A 20,371-nucleotide genomic window follows, 5' to 3' on the forward strand; every position below is an offset into this window, starting at 1 on the left:
TACAGGAACCTAAATTTCTCTTTTTCAAGTCATTACCTATTTGTGTATTGTTCTGACACTGTTTTCCCAGTGATTTTAACATGATAGTTTTCTCTTAGGTTTTGTTGTTATAAATTGAATATTATATTTTTGTAGATAGTTGTTAATGGTATATAAAAAGATACTAGATTTTTATTTGGTAATCTATAATCCTAACATCTTTTTAGCTATAGTTCATCGATTGGGATTTGAAAGTTTTTATAGTAATCAGTTTCATAAAGATCCAAAAGTTTATCTGACTTTGGTGCTGGAATTTCTTCATAGATGGTCTTCTGTAAAACCCCCAACTTGACAAGGTCAATAAAATACTAAAAAGTTGGATCAACTGTAGCTAGAGTAGCAAATCAGGTAAAATAGCAAATTAAGTAAAATGAAATGAGGTGGGAAATGTGTTTTTTATTTTTGAAGGTAAAGCCCTTTGGTAGAATTAAGTTTATCAGCAGGAAGTATGAAAAAAAACCTTGGCTGTCATTGCTTTACGTGTGTTCTCCAGCTCTGTTAAAGGATGTATATGCTTTTACTAGGAAATTGTTTCTAGGTAACAATTTTAAAGCTAAGTATTTACTTAAATTCCAGTTTTGACTGATGGTTGGATTTTGTTCTATAGGTATCTGGGGCAGGAAAAAGATTATTAATGCATTTATTTAAATTCTGATTCTTTATGGTACCTACTTTATTTTTGTGACCCAAGAGTGAGATTAGACAGTGTTTTTCCACTAAGCTGACTTCCTTTTGCCCTTGGCTTCCTATCATGTTTTTACTAGATGTCTGTGGGAGGTAGACATGAATGAATGTAGCTTCCTATGACCTTGAACAATTCTAGCATCATTTATGAAAGTTAGGTCTAGAGAGCTGTTTATGTGCCTTGTGAACTATTTCATGCAAGGTTTAATTATTCTCTTTATGATTTTTCTCCTTTGTTCTGTTAATGATATCACCATCCTCATAATCACTTGGAGTCAAAATCTAAGTCTTCTGATGCCACCCTCACCTCCCATGTCCAGTATCGTTCAAAGCCTGTTGATTCTACTTATTGCCACAGTATCTTCAAATCTGTCCTCTCTTTTCCCTTACTGCTGCTGGTTCATGCGTTTATCACCTTTCCCCTGAACATTTCTAGTGACTCTCTAATAGATCTCCTCTTCCAGCTCTGTTTTCCCCAATCTATTTCCAAATAAAGCAGCAAAAATAATTTTCTGAAAAATACCTCTGGTCGTGAAACTTTGCTGCTCAATAATCTTCCCATTCAGGTTGTAGTCTGACCTGACTGATAAGAAGGCCTCAGGATTCTGAGAAATGGGGTGATCCTTAGCTCAGTCACATATTGCTGCATAGCTATCCAGGCCAGCGTTTCCTGGATCAGCCCAAAGTTGTGAATTTTCTCCCTGAACGGTACAATTAGCAGCATTATCCACCTGGAAGAGGGCACATGTTTTAAAAAAAAAAAAAAAATCTTCCCATTCCCTGGAAATCATCTCTTGCTATATCTTTCTTATGTCACTTTCAGCCTTCTTTTAGAACTACTTTTAGTCTTTTCTCTTCTTACCCAGGAGCTTATAAACTCCATGAGAGGAGACCACAAAAGAAGTGTGTATTTTTGGCAGCACCTGCATGGTCTTGCACGTACTACTCAAGTGGTAGATTCTTTGACTGAACTAGAAATATCAGTTAAGAGAGAAAATGTACAATTAGATGAAACATATTCATTTAATATTCATACTTTTTTTATTAGCATCACAAATAAGATTTTTTATTGTCACTCTTACAAGTCTGAATTTTATACAGATTTCTAGACTGGTAACTGATATCCATCAGCTTGTTCAACTTTAGCCCCTGTCTCTTTCCCAGCCACTTTTCCAAAATTACTACCTTCATCATGAAACATGAGTTTTCTCAATTCAAACTTGGGAAAAAAGCATTTTTACTTTTCTAACAAAGACATCATAGAGCAGATAAATAGATTGGCAAGCATTTTCCATGTCTTTTCCAAAGCTGTCTGGAGTCAGTATTGACAAGTTCTTGCAAGTCATCCTCTGGTTTTGGCAGATCCGTCGGTGCTGAGTGTGAGGTTTTCCAAATCTGGTTTTTGTGCTTTTTAGTAAAACCAACAAAGCATAGATGAAGCTCATTACCATCGGTAGTCTTGACATCAACATGAACTTTATTCATGGGCTCCCATTTTTTTTTTGACCATGGGACACATTTTGTCACAAGCAGGACCCGTGCTATGAAAATTAACCAATTTTTGCTCTAAACATCCTCAGTAATTAGCTTGAATTTTCTAAATGCAGCTTCATCATTCTGCAGATTAGCTAAACTCAATTCAGTAACATGACCCTTGTTGTCCAATGCAATTTTGGTTCCTTAAGTTCTCATGACCACTTTTTCCAACATTTTTATATTGGACATAGTTGGTGCTTTGACATTATTCCAGTTTTTCTTAGAACATGGATCAACCACTAGTCTCCCTTTTTGCTACCTTTTGTAAGGTGCTTGTTCTTGCAGACTGCCATGTTGCTGCTCAGCCAAAGGGGAACATTTAGTCTTACTCCACCACAGAATAAAATATAAAATATTTTTCAACACAGAAATCCTCTTACATAAAAAAGATTTGTTTTCCATCTTTGAGTTTAATAATCATCTGATTACAAAGCACTATAGAATTTAAAGAATGTTTCATTTAAAAAAAATTTTATCTGAGGACTTCCCTGGTGGTCCAAAGATTCCACACTTCCACCGCAGGGGGTCATGAATTTGTCTGTGGTGCAGCCAAAAAAAAGTCATCAGAAAGCAAGAGTTGAAGATGATATAGTAGACATCATTAAGTTAAATGACATAATTTTTAATTCACATTTAGTAAAACAAAGCTTGTAAAGTTCTGTGCTTTAGGGAAAAAAATGAAGGCTATTGTGGTGACTTGTTTATTCTATAAGCTGCATAACCAAAGGAAAGAAAAATTAAAGACATTTGGAATAAAAGAGTTTTAGAAAAAGATAAAGTAACTTACTTGCTTCATGTACCCTAAAAGGTTAGGTCTGTCAGGGTTATTGAAGTAATGGGGAATGGGAACATGGGGGTGATTGTGGTATTTCTGTGTTTAAAACTTACACAATAGGGTGGGAATGTTGTTCATATTTACTTAGAAGAACGTGGTTTGAACAAGTTTGCTTTCCTAAATGACATCTGTCCAAGTGACCTAGCTACTTGGATTCTTTTTCTCAAGATATTAAGTTGCTGACAGTGAAAGTTACCGCTTCTTATTACTCCTGTCACTGTAGAAAATTGAGAAGTGAGTTAGAAATAAGAAATTTAAATTTCTTAGAACTTCATCTTTAAAAGAATACAGTATTCCCCTCCATATTTATCATGGTTAGCTTGTCTTTTTATTGGGTATAATTCGTGAGTCTACATCACCTTAGATTAAGTAGTTCCTCAAAAGCTGTTTTGTAATTTCTGGATTTGATTTTATTTTAAACAGAAGCTTTCCTTAGTTTCTGTTTAAGACAGCAGTATTTAAATTAATTAATACTTGCCACTTACACTTAGTCTGATTTATTGAAACTAAGTCCCCAAGTTAAGTTTAAATATTGATATCTTTTACTAGTGTGTATTAACTATATTTGAGGCTAAAAATACCCTTTTTTGACTTAATAAAATCTATATCCTATTCAGAAATTTCAGGTTATTTACATTATTTTATTTAGTGAAAACACATAACTTAAGAACCAAAAAAGCTCACCAGTTGTAATATTCTTTTTTTAAATACTGAGTAATATCTTTTTTTTATACTGAAGTATAGTTGAGTTACAGTGTTTCAGTGTACAGCAAAGTGATTTAGTTGTGTGTGTGTGTGTGTGTGTGTACATATACTTTTTTAGATTCTTTTCCATTGTAGGTCATTACAAGATACTGAGTATAGTGTAGTCAGTTAACATCCTCTCAAAGCACAAGGTGGTAATTAAAGGGTTTTTTTTTTTTTTTTTTTTTTTTTTAAAGGGTTTTTAATTTTACTTTTTTTTGCTAATGATAGAATATATGTTTGATCATTTGAGGTTAGAGACAATGGGAAAGCATTTAATAATGATTATTTACACACTCACTGAAGTGCCTTAACATTCCTTTGATGCCGTTTTTTTGTTAAGCACGTTTTCCTATGAAGTGTTTGTAGTTGCACAGACCATGTCAATGCCTGCTGGTTCTTCCCTCTGTAAAGTATCTGTTCTTTTATAATATGTACAGAGATTTATGAGAGACTTCATGGTGTGGATGATCAGAAACCCAACAGGACTCATTTTCATATAATTTTGTGCCAGTTGAACACTCGGGGTGTCGGTTGTTGCTGGGACCTGTTTTTGACTCTGTTGAACCTTTACTGGCTGTGGTTTGTCTGGCCATCACATGACTTCTCTGAAAATTCCCCCTCCCCTTCATTTCCAGTAAACTGTTTGAGTAGGAGTGAGTCAGAGTGAAACCAGCTTCCCTGTAACCACAGGGCTTGTTGAAGAATTTGTCAACGTGGACTCGGGAGGGTTTGCATTAAGCTTTGCAGTAACTGCTATGGTTTGTGTTGCGTCAGGAGTTCCACAGAAAAGTTTCCTGCTTTCAAGATCCCTTGCTTGTTTGCAAAGGGTTAAACTGATCAACTTTACCATAATAAACATTAGAGACACATGTTAAACCCATTTATTTTATCATTTAAAGGCTGTGTCAAAGCTACCAAGGCTTATTGTAGTTTCTCTTTTCAGAATCAACCAACCACACCCAACAACGTTAAGTTTATGAAAAGGCAGGCCTGCTAGATCTTCTTTCAGAACTGGCTCATGATTTTACCACTAAGTACCATCAAGATTAAGCAATTCCAAGTGGTCTCTTTTGAAGGATTCTGTTGCAGGATATTGCAACTACTAGCACAGTTAGCTTTTGGTACATAAAGGTCACTTACATTTGGTTCAACAAGAAAAGGTAGCACTTAAAATAGTTATGTAGTTGTAGTTTTTAAGCACATGTAGCATAGTTATGGTGGAATTCTTAATGCCTCATTTTATTTACTTTCTTGGGAAGGTTTCACTTTATTTTGAATTCTTCTCTCTCCATTCCACTCCCAGACTTTCGATCTTTCTTGCTTTTCTGACTCTTCTGTTTCTTTAACCCATTCTTAGAGTGGTATTAACAGGAAAGAGAGTTGCAGTTTGACACAAACTGCCGAATGAATGGCCACTGGGAAACCTGTCTGCTCATTGTGCATTCCTAAATCCGTTTGTTTTTACCCGTTCATTTCTGTATTTAATCACTTCATTTTGGGCAGACTTTTATTTTAAAGATAAATTTAATAAACACATTTAAATTAAACCTCCTAAAAATCATTTTTATTCTGCTTACCCTTTTTTGGTAACAAAATCAATTTAGGGAAAAGAACATGATAGAAAATTTTGAGCTAATTATTTCTCTCAGGAAAGACTACTACAGAATAATGGAAGTTTAAAATTGTTTATATTCTCGAAGAGAAACATTTGTTTTGAAGATCAGGCAATTCTAGTTGAAATTAGATTATTTAAAAATGAAAATAGAGGTTAACACAGTCATTTTCAAAGTATGATGAGTAATGTTTAAGATTTTTCTTGTTAGTTTGCTTTAAACACTGGAGAAAAATATAATTTTGTTATATGTCTGCTTTGTTCTTCTCATTTGCACACCTGTTTACAGATATGGGGTGGGGGGACAAGCAGTGAACAGGCGTTAGGTTACCTTTGTTAAACTAATTTAAAGCTTTTATTCAGGTTTGTATTTCAAAGACCTTTTGTAAAGTGCCTTTAGAAAGGCCCTTTTCATTGAAACTTGGACCGAGGGACTTCATGTATATTGTGCTTTTGCTCATGGGTTTGCAAATCAGTAATACACTAAATACAAACCCACCCTCTGTTGTATCTGCTGAATGCTCCTAGGGGTTCTGGCCTAAGATCAGAGTCAATTCAAGACATGGACTGCTCATTTCCTATTTCAAAAGGTGTTTTTGTTTCTAATTGGTCAAGGTTCTTGGTTTATCATAATAGATCTGTAGTTCTCTCTTGCTGAGTATTTAAGGAAATTTTTCTTGGTAGAGTGTTCTTCCCATTTTCCTGTCTTGGGCCTTATAATGTAACACCATGACTATCCTGCTCTTAAACTAGAGTTATGTGGACGTGGGCATGGTCATTAATTCATTTCTCCCCTCAAAAGTAGGCATGTACTATATAGACTTGCTTATCCACATTCCCTGATAAGGGTCTTCATCCAATAATTTATCAAAACTTACAAAAACTTATATTTTTACTACTTCTTGAGGTAAAGATATCAGTAAGTTTATAGGCTGTTATTTAAGTCTGTGCTTCTGTTAGTTTGTTTTAAATTTCCCTCTTTCAAGTTATAAAGGGTGCCACCCTCATTCTAGTATTGTAAGTTTTTTTAAAAAAAACACTTCCCTTTTCCTCTTTTCATAAATTTTCATCCTTTTTTCATAACTTAGAAATGTCAGTTACCTTTTCAGCCTTTCTAGAGAAAATAATTGTTTATTTTTTGTATCTAATATCCCCAAAACTCTTTGATCATTTTAATTCCCTGAGGTATCTTTATCTAATTCTTTTATATCTTTTCTAACATGAAGTTGTCAGAGCTGCACATGATTTTTTACTGTTAATATATTTGTGTATTTTCAGATTTCTACAACTGCAGAACTGTTTGGCAATGCATTTTGCTAATTTTTAAAATAAATTGTTTACTTTAATAAACTATTTACTTGGGAGACCACTCTCAGTTCCCTTTCCTTTGTTCATAACTTAAAACTTTCATAATCCATCATTTTGTATGTAAATAATCCATAAATATGTTATCCTACTGTTGTCTGCTTTGAAACCTACCTGCCATGTTTCCTCCTCCTCAAGTTTATTGCCATGATTTTGGCACTTCCTACCGTAAAATTCTAATTTCAATTATAGATTGGGAACTTAAGCTCTGTTCCTTTTTCCAGGACCATTTATAAACTTGTTTAGTGGGATGATTGGTTCTGTCTTAGGAAAGAATCCTACTGTTTCCATTTTCATCATGGTGATGATCCCATTTATGTTTATCCTTTGTTTTCAGTCTTTAAATTTCCTGTCCCTGACAGCTTTGTAAATTCTGTACTGACCTGGTTTTCATAGCTTTGCATGTTTAAGTTCATCTCAACCATTTTTACTTTTTTCTTTTTCATTCACAGACTCATATTCTTGTTCTTACATACACAGCAGATTGTCATATGATTTTTGTTTTTTAAATTCCAGTTTGAATCTGGAAATAAAAGTTATTTATTAGTTACTTGCAACCAAAATACAATCAATTATAAATGCTAAAAATAGAGGGTGATTTTTCCCTCTCTAGCATCAAATAAGATTTGGTAAATACCCTTTCTGGTGAGACATGAGGAGATCACATGAGGAGATACTGGCTTCAGACAGGAAAAAGAGAAGAAAAGAAAAATGCATTACTTGTGTAATGTGTCATTTCTAATAAATCTTGCATACTCAGACATTTTCCCTGAATGTCTAGAGCCCTGTTGTTCTTCTTGGGCGACTGTTCATTGTTATTTCAAATAGAGGCCAGCAGGCACTGATAGGAGTGGATGCCTGCCTGCCCGCCTGCCTTCCTAAAAATCACCATACAGTTTCTTTTCAACAGAAATCTAAGCAGGGATAGAGAGAGGAAAAGAAAGCAGCAGATACTGGCCAGTTTTACTGCTAGTAACTTGGACTACGTTACTGTTGTTCAGTAACTAAGTCAGGTCTGATTCTTTGCGACGCCATGGACTGCAGTACGCCAGTCTTCTCTGTTCTTCACTATCTCCCAGAGTTTGCTCAAATTCATATCCATTGAGTCCACTGATGCCATCTAACCATCTCATCCTCTGCCACCCCCTTTTCCTTTTTCCTTCAGTCTTTCCCAGCATCAGGATCTTTTCCAGTGAGTCACCTCTTCACACAAAGTATTGGAGCTTCAGCTTCAGCATCAATCCTTCCAGTGAATAGTCAGGGTTGATTCCTTTAGGATTGACTGGCTTGATTTTGAAGACTCTGAAGAGTCTTCTCCAGCACCACAATTCGAAAGCATCAGTTCTTTGGCGTTCAGCCTTCTTTATGGTACAACTCTCATATCCGTACATGGCTACTAGGAAACCATAGCTTTGACTATACAGACCTTTGTTGGCAAAGTGATGTCTTTGCTTTTTAATATGCTGGCTAGGTTTGTCATAGCTTTCCTTCCAAGGAGCAAGCATCTTTTAATTTCATGGCTAGAGTCACCATCTACAGTGATTTTGGAGCCTAGGATAATAAAATCTGTCACTGCTTCCACTTTTTCCCCTTCTATTTGCCATGAAGTGATAGGACTGGAAGGAAAAAGCTCTGAATGGTTACCTGAACCTTCCAAAAAAGGTTCTCTACTTTTTATCTGAAAATGTTAACAAATGCTGAGGGTAAGCCCCTAAGAAAGCCTCCTTACTTCTTCCATCTCTTCTTCCTCCTAGACCACCCAGTAGTTGATTTGTGAGTTTTAAGATAAGTGGGCTTCCCTGATGGTTCAGATGGTAAAGGGTCTGCCTGCCACACGGAAGACCCAGGTTCAATCCCTGGGTCGGGAAGATCCCCTGGAGAAGGAAATGGCAACCCACTCCAGTACTCTTGCCTGGAAAATCCTATGGGTGGAGGAGCCTGGTAGGCTACAGTCCATGGGGTCACAAATAGTTGGACATGACTGAGCGACTTCACTTTTACTTTTAAGATAAGTAATAATGCTATGGTGACCATTACAGGTGTAAATAACTAAAAAATTTCCTCTTATTTTCTGGAGACAAGAATATGTTGCTTAAGAACTGGTATTCAGAAATAGTAATCTCATCTAACATTACCCTTTTTTCATGGAATATTTGGTAAACCAGTTGGTTGTACAGGGCAGATTTGATAGATTTTCAGTTCTTAGTGCATTTCCTTCCTTCCCTCCTTCCTGTTTTATAGCCCTCTTCCTTCCTTGATATTGCTATGTTGCTCCTCTCTTTTTGAAATTAGAAACTAATTGAAAGCCTCTTATTCCCTTACTTGTTACGTTGTGCTTGAACTGAGCTCACATAGTCTCTGAGTAAGAAATTGGACAAGATATTTTATTTCATCCAGTCTCAGGTTTTGGGGGGCTTCTCAGGGGCTTCCCTAGTGGCTCAGACGGTAAAGAATCCGCCTGCAATGCGGTAGACCTGGGTTCGATCCCTGGGTTGGAAAGATCCCCTGAAGGAAGGCATGGCAATGCACTCCAGTATTCTTGCCTGGAGAATCCCCCTGGACAGAGGAGCTTGGCAGGCTACAGTCCATGGGGCCACAGAGAGTCAGATGCAACTGAGCACACACAGGTAGCGCCAGGGTAAAGAACCTGCCTGCCAGCACAGGAGACATAAAAGACGCAGGTTCCATCCCTACGTCAGGAAGATTCCTCAGGAGAAGAAATGGCACCCCACTCCCGAATTCTTGCCTGGAGAATCCCATGGACAGAGGAACCTGGCAGGCTACAGTCCATAGAATCATACAGAGTTGGACATGACTGAAGTGACTTGGCGCACACGCGTGCAGGTTTTTTCCCTTGATAGTAATATCAGTGTAAACAGTTTTGTCCCATAATCAGTTTTATCTCTAAATTATCATGGTGATAGATATTATTTATCATCATTTTGCAGAAAAGATGAAGAAATTGTGGCTAATGGAAGTTTGGAAATGACTTAATTGGTGCTCTATCATTTGTTGCTGCATTAAGTCCGTAGAATTGGTGTTCGTATATTCTGTTTAAGCACTTTTTTTTGTTTTTCATGCTTTCCTAGCCATTGTAGGCTTCCGGAGTCTTCATTTCTTTCCGCATTTCTGCCAGTTGCAACCCACCACCCCATATACACACTAGATTATTTCTCTATCTCTCAAGGGAAAAAAACTTGCTGGAACTTTCTTCCCCTACATTCTTAGCCTGGCTGATTCCCTCACCTCCGTTAGGTTTTTAATCAAAGATCACCTTTTCGCCTCAGTCCTTCTTCAGCTGTCATATTTAAAATTACAACTTGCCTGCCACCCCGTTCTTTGGTTTTTCTCCTCCCATTAGACTGTGAGCTCGGTGAGGATCCAGATTATCAGTTTAATTCCGTGTATCTGTTGCTCCATGCGTTTGGCATGTACTAAACGTTTGTTGAATTAATGGTTAAACAGTGTCCTCATCTTTACTACACTGCATGCATATACTGTGTGTGTGTGTGTGTGTGTGTGTGTATATATATATATATATATAAAGGTATATATATGCATATTTTATAAATTATATATATAATGTACATTTATATATACATATATAAATGATAGAACTAAACAACATAGTTGGTGTTCTGTCGTTTGATGTTGCATATATTTCATATATATTTGAGATATATATATATATTTAGTTACCAGCACTAATGGGTTGAATTTAATTGCTTTTAAATAAGAATTTTGGTTTTTTAAAAAGATTCTAATTTTGTCTTCTAAAATTCTGTATGAGTAATAAAAACTACATGTATTTTTCCCAAAACTCAGCATTTAAAGCTTTTCTTCTCTTTTCGTGTTTGAATTTATTCAACCTTAATATGTTTGTGTTATCAAAGCTCCTGATTACCACAGATTCATTAGGATCATCTGTTCAGTTCAGTTCAGTTCCGTCCAGTCACTCAGTCATGTCTGACTCTTTGCGACCCCATAGACTGCAGCATGCCAGGACTTCCTGTCCATTACCAACTCTCGGAGTTTACCAAAACTCATGTTCAAGTTCATATTACAAACGACATTGATTGTACCTAGAGCCTATGCATGTGTAACTGAAATAATGAAATAATGAAACAGACTTAGTGACTAAACAGCAGTTTACTTACACCACATGTATTGATCTCACATTTTTATTCTGTTCATTATAAGACGATGCTATTTGTGACCCACTAAGTTTTCACAGTATGCAATCTCATAAAACCTCATTAAATAATAGAAACATATGAATATGAATAGTAAAAATATCTGAATTTTCAGATTTCTATGTGGATCAGGTTTTTAGTACTTACTAAATTTAGCTCGTTGCCAAAATAAATGTTTCTTACTGTTTCAAAAAATACACAGATCTTCTTTGTGTTCATTTTTAGACATGACTTCATAGATTTTGATTAAAAAAACAAAATTTTTATGTTTATATTTTTATATGCAATACCCCCATTTTTGAAGGCGAAAAGATGGCCTTTATGTTCAGTTTTGTTTTTAACATGTCAGAGAGAAGAAAGCCATATCACGTTTTTAGATAGTGACAGAAGCAAGCAATAGATAATTCTAGTTAGAGAATCCAATACTGTTTTATAACCATTATTATTTTTTTTAAAGCATTTTATTGATTGATTTATCTGTCTGTGCTGGGTCTTCACTGCGGCACGCAGGATCTTAGCTGCAGTATGCAAACTGTTAGTTGCAGCATGTGGGATCCAGTTCCCTGACCAGGGATAAAACCCGGGCCCCCTGCATTGGGAGTTCAGAGTCTTAGCCACTGGACTACCAGGGAAGTCCCTATAACCATTATTTTTAACTTCCTAAAAATTTCATCTACTGGCTGGGATACGAAGAAGATAAATGTTTATTCATTACATATTGGAATACACAGATTTCTCATATTTGTCATTTACAGATTTTTGCCCCACTTCAGAACTGTCTAAGGAACCATTAGTTCCTTTTTGCTTTTTCCTTCTTTTTAACTGCTGAATTCTTACGTTTTTTTAATTGAGATATAATTAACATCTAACACTGTGTTAGTTTTAGGTGTACAGCATAATGACCTGATACATGTATATGCTGCAAAATTATTACCACAGTAAGTTTTATTAATATCCATTACCACATATTGTTACAGAAAGTTTTTTCTTTTGAAAAACTTTTAAGATCTAGTCTCTTAATAACTTTCAAATATACAATACAGTCCTATTAACGAGAATCACCATGCTATAAGTCCCCAGAACTTAATTTATCTTTTAACTGGAAGTTTGTACCTTTTGACCACATATTCTCATTTCACCCACCCTCCATTATTCTGTGTCTGGCAGTCACCAGCCTGGTTTTCTGTATCTGTGATGTCAGGATCTTTATTTAGATTGCACATATAAGTGAGATAATTTAGTACTGTCTTTTTTATGACTAATATTAATGTGTATGTCTGTCCATCTATCATATCCCTCATTTTCTTTATCCATTCATCCATCAGTAAGGCATCTAGGTTGTTTCCATGTCTTGGCTATTGTAATAATGCTGCCATAAACTGGGGGCGGTGCGGGGGGTTGCAGATATTTTTTTCAAGAGAGTGATTTCGTTTCTTTTGGACCAAAACCCAGAAATGAAATTGTTGGATCATATGGTAGTTTTAATTTTAATTTGTTTTGTTACCTACATACTGGTTGGTGGCTCAGACTGTAAAGTGTCTGCCTACAATGTGGGAGATCCAGTTTCAATCCCTGGGTGGGGAAGATCTCCTGGAGAAGGAAATGGCAACCCACTCCATTATTCTTGCAAGGAATATCCCATGGACAGAGGAGCCTTGTAGGCTACAGTACGTGGGGTCATGAAGAGTCAGACACGACTTCATGACTTCACTTTCACTTTTCACTTTTCATACTGGTTGTAGCAATTTACATTCATACCAACAGTCACCATCTTTTTCTCCACATCTTTGCCAACACATTATCTCTTGTCTCTTTTATGATAGCCATTCTAACTGTTGTGAGATGTTATCTCATTATGGTTTTGATTTCCCTGGTGATTAGTGATGTGGAACAACTTTTCCTGTACCTATGGGCCATATGTGTCTCTTTTTGGAAAAGTATATGTTCGTATCCTCTACCTATTTTTTAATTAGATTTTCTTTTCTGTCGAATTGTATGAGTTCCTTATACGTTTTGGATATTAACTCCTTATTAGGTACATAGTTTGCAGATATTTTCTCCCAGTCGGTAGGTTGACTTTTCTTGTTGCTGATGAAAGAGGAAAAAAATCTTTGCTAAGACCAAAATCAGGGGGCTTACCCGCTATGTTTACTTCTAGGAAGAGTTTTATGGTTTCAAATCATCTGGTCTAGTGTTTAATCCATTTTGAATTGATTTTTGCACGTGATGTAAGATAGGGGTCCAGTTCGATTCTTTTATGTGTGGCTATCTTTTTTTTTTCCAATTCCATTTATTGAAGAAACTGTTCTTTCCCCATTGTATATGCTTGGCTCCTTTGTCGTAAATAATTGATCATATATATGAGGGTTTATTTCTGGGCTCTCTGCTTTTCTATTGATCTATGTGTCAGTTTTTAAGCCAATATCACATGCTTTGTAATACAGTTTGGAATCAGAAAACATGATGGCTCCAGCTTTGTTCATCTTTGCCAAGATTGCTTTGGCTATTCTGGATCTTCTGTCATTCCATACAAATTTGAAGATTGTTTCTGTTTCTGTGAAAAATGCTTTTGGAATTTTATTTGGGATTACATTGATTCTGTCGATTGCTTTGAGTGGTTAGACATTTTAACAATATTTTTCCAATCCTTGAGTGTATCATGTCTTTCTAATTTCTTTCCTCAGTATGCAAGTTTTCCACTTCCTTGGTTAAATATATTCCTAGGTTTTTAATTCTTTTTTGGTGTAACTGTAAATGCATATATTTCCTTAATTTCTTTTTCTGATAGTTCACTATTGGTGTATAGAAGCACACTAGCTTTATTTATCTGTCTAACTTTGGCCATGCTGGGTCTTTGTTGCTGCCCGGGCTTTTCTCTTTCTTCTAGTTGTCATGAGTGGGACCTGTTCTCTAGTTGCAGTGCTCAGGCTTCTCACTGCAGGCACTTCCCTTGTTGCAGAGCACAGGCAGGAGTTGCAGCACCGTGGGCCCAGCAGCTGCGGCTCGCAGGGTCTAGAGCACAGACTCAATATTTGTGGCACTTGGCTTAGTTGCTCCACGGCAGGTGGGATCTTCCCAGATCAGGAATCAAACCTGTGTCTCCTGCATTGGCAGGCAGATTCTTTACCACTGAGCCACCATGGAAGTCCCCACAATAGATGTTTGTATATTGATTTTTTTTTTTATCCTCCAACTTGATTGAATTAGTTGATTAGTTCTAACAGTTTTTTGCTGAAGTATTTAGGGTTTTCTGTATATAATATATCATCTGCAAACAGATACGGCTTTATTTTTTCATTTTCCATTTGAATAAAAATGGTAAGAGTGGACATCCTGTCTTGTTCCTGAATTTAGAGGAAAAGCTTTCAGTTTTTCACAAGACTATATTAGCTGATTCCTTGCCGTACTAGATTCCTTCTCTACCCCCTTTTTGAGAATTTGTATGATGAATGGATGTTGGATTTAGTCAAATGCTTTTCTGCAGCTGTGAGATGATCGTGTGGTACATCACAATTTGCAGATGTTGTTTAGTCACTAAGTCGTGTCCTACTCTTTTGCAACCCCATGAACTGTGGCCCTCCAGGCTCCTCTGTCCATGGAATTTCTCAGGCAAATATACTGGGGTGGGTTGCCATTTGCTTCTCTAGGGGGTCTTTTGACCTAGGGATCGAACCCGTGTCTCCTGCATTAGCAGGCAGATTCTTTGCCACTGAGCCACCAGGGAAGCCATCTAAATCCCATTTGATCATGGTGAATAACCCTTCTAATGTGTTGTTGAATTCAGTTTGCTATTTTTAAAGGATTTTTGTATCTATGTTCATCAGGGATATTGGCCTATAATTTTCTATATTTGTAGTGTCCTTGTCTGGTTTTGATTTGGGGGTAATGCTGGTCTCTTGAAATGGAGTTGGAAGTGATTCCTCCTTTTCAGATTTTTGGAAGCATTTGAGAAGATTGGTGTTAGTTCTTTAAATATTTGATAGAATTCACCGGTGAAACCATCTGGTGCTGGACTTTACTTTGTTGTGAGGTTTTTGATTACTAATTCAATCTCCTTACTAGTAATTAGTCTGTTCACATTTTCTATTTCCTCATGATTCAGTGTTGGTCAGTTGTAGGTTTCTAGAAATTTATCCATTTCTCTGTAGATTGTTCAGTTTTTCAGCATGTCATTGTTCATAGTAGTCTCATGATCCTTAGTATTTATGTGGTATCAGCTGTGTCTCCTCTTTTCATTTTTTCTTTTATTTCTATAAGTCCTCTCTTTTTTTTCTTGGTGAATCTAATGAAACTTTTGTCTAATTTATTATCTTTTCAAAAAATCTTGTAGTTTCATTGAGTTTTCTATTGTTTTTCTAGTGTATTTTATTTACTTCCACTATGACTTTATTTCCTCCCTTCTAACTTTGGACTTTGTTCTATGTGCTCTCATTCCTTCAGGTATAAAGTTAGATGTTTGAGATCTTATTTCTTAATGTATTAATTTCTCACTGTCAGTTTTTATCTTGAAATTGCTTTTGCTGCATCCCATAAATTTTGTGTTTCCAATTTTTTGTGTCAAGACAATATTTTTATTTCACTTTTAAGTACCTTGACCCATTGATTGTTCAATAGCATGTGGTTAAATCTTCACATATTTGTGAATTTTCCAATTTTCTTCTTGAAATTGATTTTTCCTTTCATACCATTGAGGCCAGAAGGGAATACTGATATGATTTCAGTCTTCTTAAATTTATTAATACTTACCTTATGTTCTAATATATGATCTGTCCTGGATAATGTTCCATGTGTGCTGAAGAACAATGTATATTCTGCTGCTTTGGAATGGATTATTCTGTAAATATGTCCATTAAGTCCAGCTTGTCTTACATGTCATTTAATTCCAATGTTTCCTTATTGATTTTCAGTTTGGATTCTCTATCCATTGGTAAAAGTGGAATATTAGAGTCACCTTCTATTGTATTGGTGTCTATTTCTCCATTTAGGTATATAAATACTGCTTTTTTACTTTGGTATCTCTTAGTTCACTATAACCTTGTGGGTCTCATGGACACAAAGCCTGTTGACTTTCAAAGCTAGATGTTGGCGGGGCCCATCCATCAGGTGGAACTCTTAAAACTTAGAGCATCAGATGTGGGCTTGTGGGGAGCCAACCCTTTCACTCTCCGGAAGAAGATGGGAGTTGTGAGTTCAGTTCAGTGTGTTCATGGGAGGAGATGAGTTCAGGAGCCTTCTATGTTGGTATCTTGAATGAGAACTCCTATTGTCTAATCTCCTGTTAAAACTTCTAAATCTCCATAAATTATTTTTAGAATGAAGTTTCTTTGCATTTTTGAAATGTGTTTATGTGATACATTCTGTTTGCGTGATTATAGAATTTTACCCTAATTTCCAATTTAAACAGAAATTCTTGTTGTCATCTCTGGCTTAATAATGTAAAATCTATAAATTGGATATTGAGGGCTTCCCCAGTGGTCTAGTGGTTAAGAATCTGCCTGCCAGTGCAGGGACATGGGTTCGATCCCTGGTCTGGGAGGATGCCACATGCCACGGAGCAGCTAAGCCCATGTGCCTACTGAGCCCGCACTGTAGAGCCCATGAGCCCCAGCTACTGAAGCCCACACACCTAGTGCCCATGCTTCGAAACAAGAGAAGGCCCTGCTCTCCGTAGCTGGAGAAAGCCTGTGTGCATCAATGAAGACTCAGGACAACCAAAAATTTAAAAAAGTAAATAAATCTTTTTTTTTAAAAAATTGGATATTGGAACTTTCATTTTTGAAAGTAGTTGAACCGTTCTTTTCTGATCACTTTTTTGGGGAAAATGTGTTGTATTTTATAATCCAGCATCCTATAGGTACTGAATTTAAAATTATTAATTAGTTTCCATTATTGCAATCACTTTATTTCATCAAGTTAATTCCCCTACTTCTTGTAATTCTAGAGTTTATTTCCTAACAATCTTCATATTGCTAGTTTGTGTGAGTCCATTATAATTCAAAAACAAAATAGGTAATATGTGACTCCTTTGAAATTATACTTCATTTAAAGGAGACCTACCTATTCAAATATTGCAATATTTAATCATATCAGTTACATTAATAATATTGTTGAGGGTGTCAACACTGAAATGAAATGTTCACTTTGCATTTAATAAATTAATGATTCATATCTGTATGTGAAAGAGCTCAGAAAGAGTCCTGATAACAGGAAATTGCAGTTACCAAACATTTTATTCTGTTTTTAAGAGGAGAAAGATTCTAAAATTATGAGTTGTGTTTCATTCTAATTTCTGTGAAGATGATAAGTAATTATACCCATTAATTATGTTGTTTAGCACATGTAATATTATTTCATTGTAGAAAATACTTAATTATATGGTTATTAGTATCTTAACAAGTTAATATTTCAGAATTATTGTCCATGATGCTGAAACAACTTAAAATATTAAGTCATTATTACTGTCTTAACTCCGTTTCTGGTTAATACAGAATAATAACATGATACAATATATTTGAATAGAACACAGAAATTAGCAAGTCATTTTTAGATGCCAAAAGAACTTCACAAATGCAGTTTATTTTAACACAAATTCCTCTTATAACAAGAAATTATTAGACAATAAGCAGTTGCTCTGTGAATTTTAATATGAACTGTGGAGCCAATTCAGTGTCACACCCAAGAAGAGTATTAACTCAGCAGAAGTTTTAACATATATTAAAAAGCCATTGATTTATAAAACTGCTGACCAGTTACCTCACATTGATGGTGATAGATCAGCTCAAACTAACATAAGCTGTTAACCAAATACATATTTATCTCTAGTAATATTGCATTCATTTAACATGTTAGGGATTTTCTGTTGCTTTTAAGGAAATCTTAGAATTTAATGTGATCCCTTATCATGAGAGTGAAAAGGTTTACTGTTACCACTTGAAGATAAATATTATTGCAAATATTTAAATCTAAGTCAACCTCTTCAAAAGTTAATATTTTGCAATCTAATTATAATTAGCTATATAAATTTCTCTTATCTTCATCATAAATATTTCTTAGGAAAAATTATGAAACAAAAGTACTACAGAAATATTCACACTGGAAAACATTGTCTGCTTTTCTTTATTAATCCTCGAAATCTCAGTGGTTAAGTACTTATTATAACTTCTCTTTGTCTTGTCTTCTGTAATCAGTGGGAAAATGTTCCTAGTGTCTCTCGTTCTTACTTTTAGAAGTATGATAATCACTGTCAGTGAGAGTGGGAAAGATAATTTTATTTACTTGTATTTTGTTTATTCTAAAAAGTAGAAAGTGATCTATGATTGCTAACTGTGAATGCATACTACTTATTTAGGTAAAGCTAGAGGATGAAACTGAGCTCTTGGGCACTAAAATTGTGAAATACATAAATGTTGTGAAATGTGAATCCAGAGAAATGAAACTGTTAAAAGGAATTTGGTTTTAGTTGTACAGGTTTTTTTTTTTATGAAGAAAGACAGTTGAGGAAGTAATCAAATTGAACTTGCTACACTGTTCCCACAAACACAAGAAAAAAGATTAAAATGAAGTATTAATTTCCTTTGATATTTAACTTTAATGTTGAAAACCTAACATATTGATTTGTTAAACTTTTCCTTTAAATGATTGTTGTTTATTATTGTACACATTTTTTCTTGGCTAGTTTATGTATTGGCCTAAACCAAATAGCAAATTTTGTTTGAAATTGTTCTTTTAAACGTTAGTGAAAGAGGGTTTTTTTGCTGAGTGTGTGTGTGTCAGTTGGGTTCATATTCTAATATTTTATCTACAGTACATTTCTCTCTCTTTAAAAGAGAACACAAATAGAAATATTTTAATGTGTAGAAAATGTTACTTTTACATCATTAGAAAGCTATCAGATTATGCAAATAGTAAAGTATTGAAGTTGTTCAAAGATAAAAACTTCTAAAACTGCAGAGCAGCAAACAAAAGCATAAAACTGCATTTAATGTGTAGGACATTTTAGACAGTTTTTAAAATGTTTTTAATAAATGTGTTAACAAAGCCTTCAAAGCCATACCAGTAAGTTTTGAATATGACTTTAAAAGTGAAATAAGTTTAAAATAAAAGCAACAAAATATAGTTATGTTTATGAAATCTAAACATGAGTTAATTTACCATTGTAAAATATTTCAGATTTGGTACAGATACTAGTATAATGCTTCCTTGAGTTTGTTTTCACTACTCTGGCAAGGAAAAACAAAATTCTGCCTCGAGCTGTATGCTCCTGCTGTTGATTTCTTGTAATGAAAGTAATTGTGCAGACTTACTGGTTTAATTTAAATAAAATTTTATGGGTTATTTAATATATAAATGTAATTTTAATTCCGAGAATATTGTGAAAGACGTGGAAAATAAATTAATAGGAACTGAAAGTAGCATGGTCATTCTCTGTGTGTGTGTGTGTGTGTGTGTGTGTGTGTGTGTAACACATAATAAGATTTATGAAATCTGTTTTCAGTAGATGACTTTCAGACTTCTTAAAAAGTAAAGCTCCCTGTTAAAAAGGCACTTAACTTATTTTCACTGTGAGACATGCCAGCTAAAAGTTAATTTGAAAAAGAAGAAAGAGAGAAAGTAAAGGGAGCTTTCTATTTCACTGATTTGGGCAGAGTGACCCTTTTCCTTCAAATAAAGATTCTTGAAGTGCTCTTAAGGGTAACTCATGATGAGCTCCCGGGCATCCAAAAGGACAGGGAGTCTATTTTCCTTTGTTTTTATCTAATTTCTGATGAGTAAAGAGATGCTGTCAAGGGATAAAATAGCTCCTTACTTTCAGGATGGTTTTTTTTTTTTTCCCCCCAGGATGTTTTTTAAAACATGATTACTTGAACTTATGAAGGCTTAAAAATTGTATTATTTTGTGTGTTAGTTGATCTGCATAATGTTAAATATTTTCTCCTCTATGTAACCAACTAATATAATTATACCTGTTTTCTAATTTAAGTGTGTGTATGTGTATCTCTATAGTAGAAAAATAACATAAGTTTAAAATAATGGCACTATCATACTCACTTGCTTTAAATAAATGCAAAATTCTAAAGCCTTGAAATTAACATAAAGGGAAATAGGACAGCAAACCTTTCAAATTCAATGCTTTGTTGATCTTGTCTACACCATTTTACGCAAAAAATGAATTTTTTGTAACTTTGTATATTGAGGATTGCATAAATTCTGTGGTAGAAAAATGTTCCTATATTAATCTGACTTGGAAGATAGGTTTATAAAAACTTTTGTGGTTTTTAAAATAAAATTTGTATAGTTTTTGTTTTCTTTGTTTTACTCTTTCTTCACAGGTGAATACCATCTTTCACTAAAGTAGATTTG

The 20,371-nt window shown here is 34.9% G+C and overlaps 1 protein-coding gene and 1 pseudogene across 5 annotated transcripts in view; one reads left to right on the forward strand and one right to left on the reverse strand.

Annotated features, from left to right (window-relative positions):
• Positions 1-20,371, forward strand: part of VMP1 (vacuole membrane protein 1) — a 121,921-nt gene that overhangs the window by 65,119 nt on the left and 36,431 nt on the right. The window lies entirely within an intron of this gene.
• On the reverse strand, positions 1,817-2,552 carry LOC122694302 (annotated as a pseudogene).

This window comes from Cervus elaphus, chromosome 5, assembly GCF_910594005.1.
Source record: "Cervus elaphus chromosome 5, mCerEla1.1, whole genome shotgun sequence".
NCBI classification, from domain to species: Eukaryota; Metazoa; Chordata; class Mammalia; order Artiodactyla; family Cervidae; genus Cervus; species Cervus elaphus.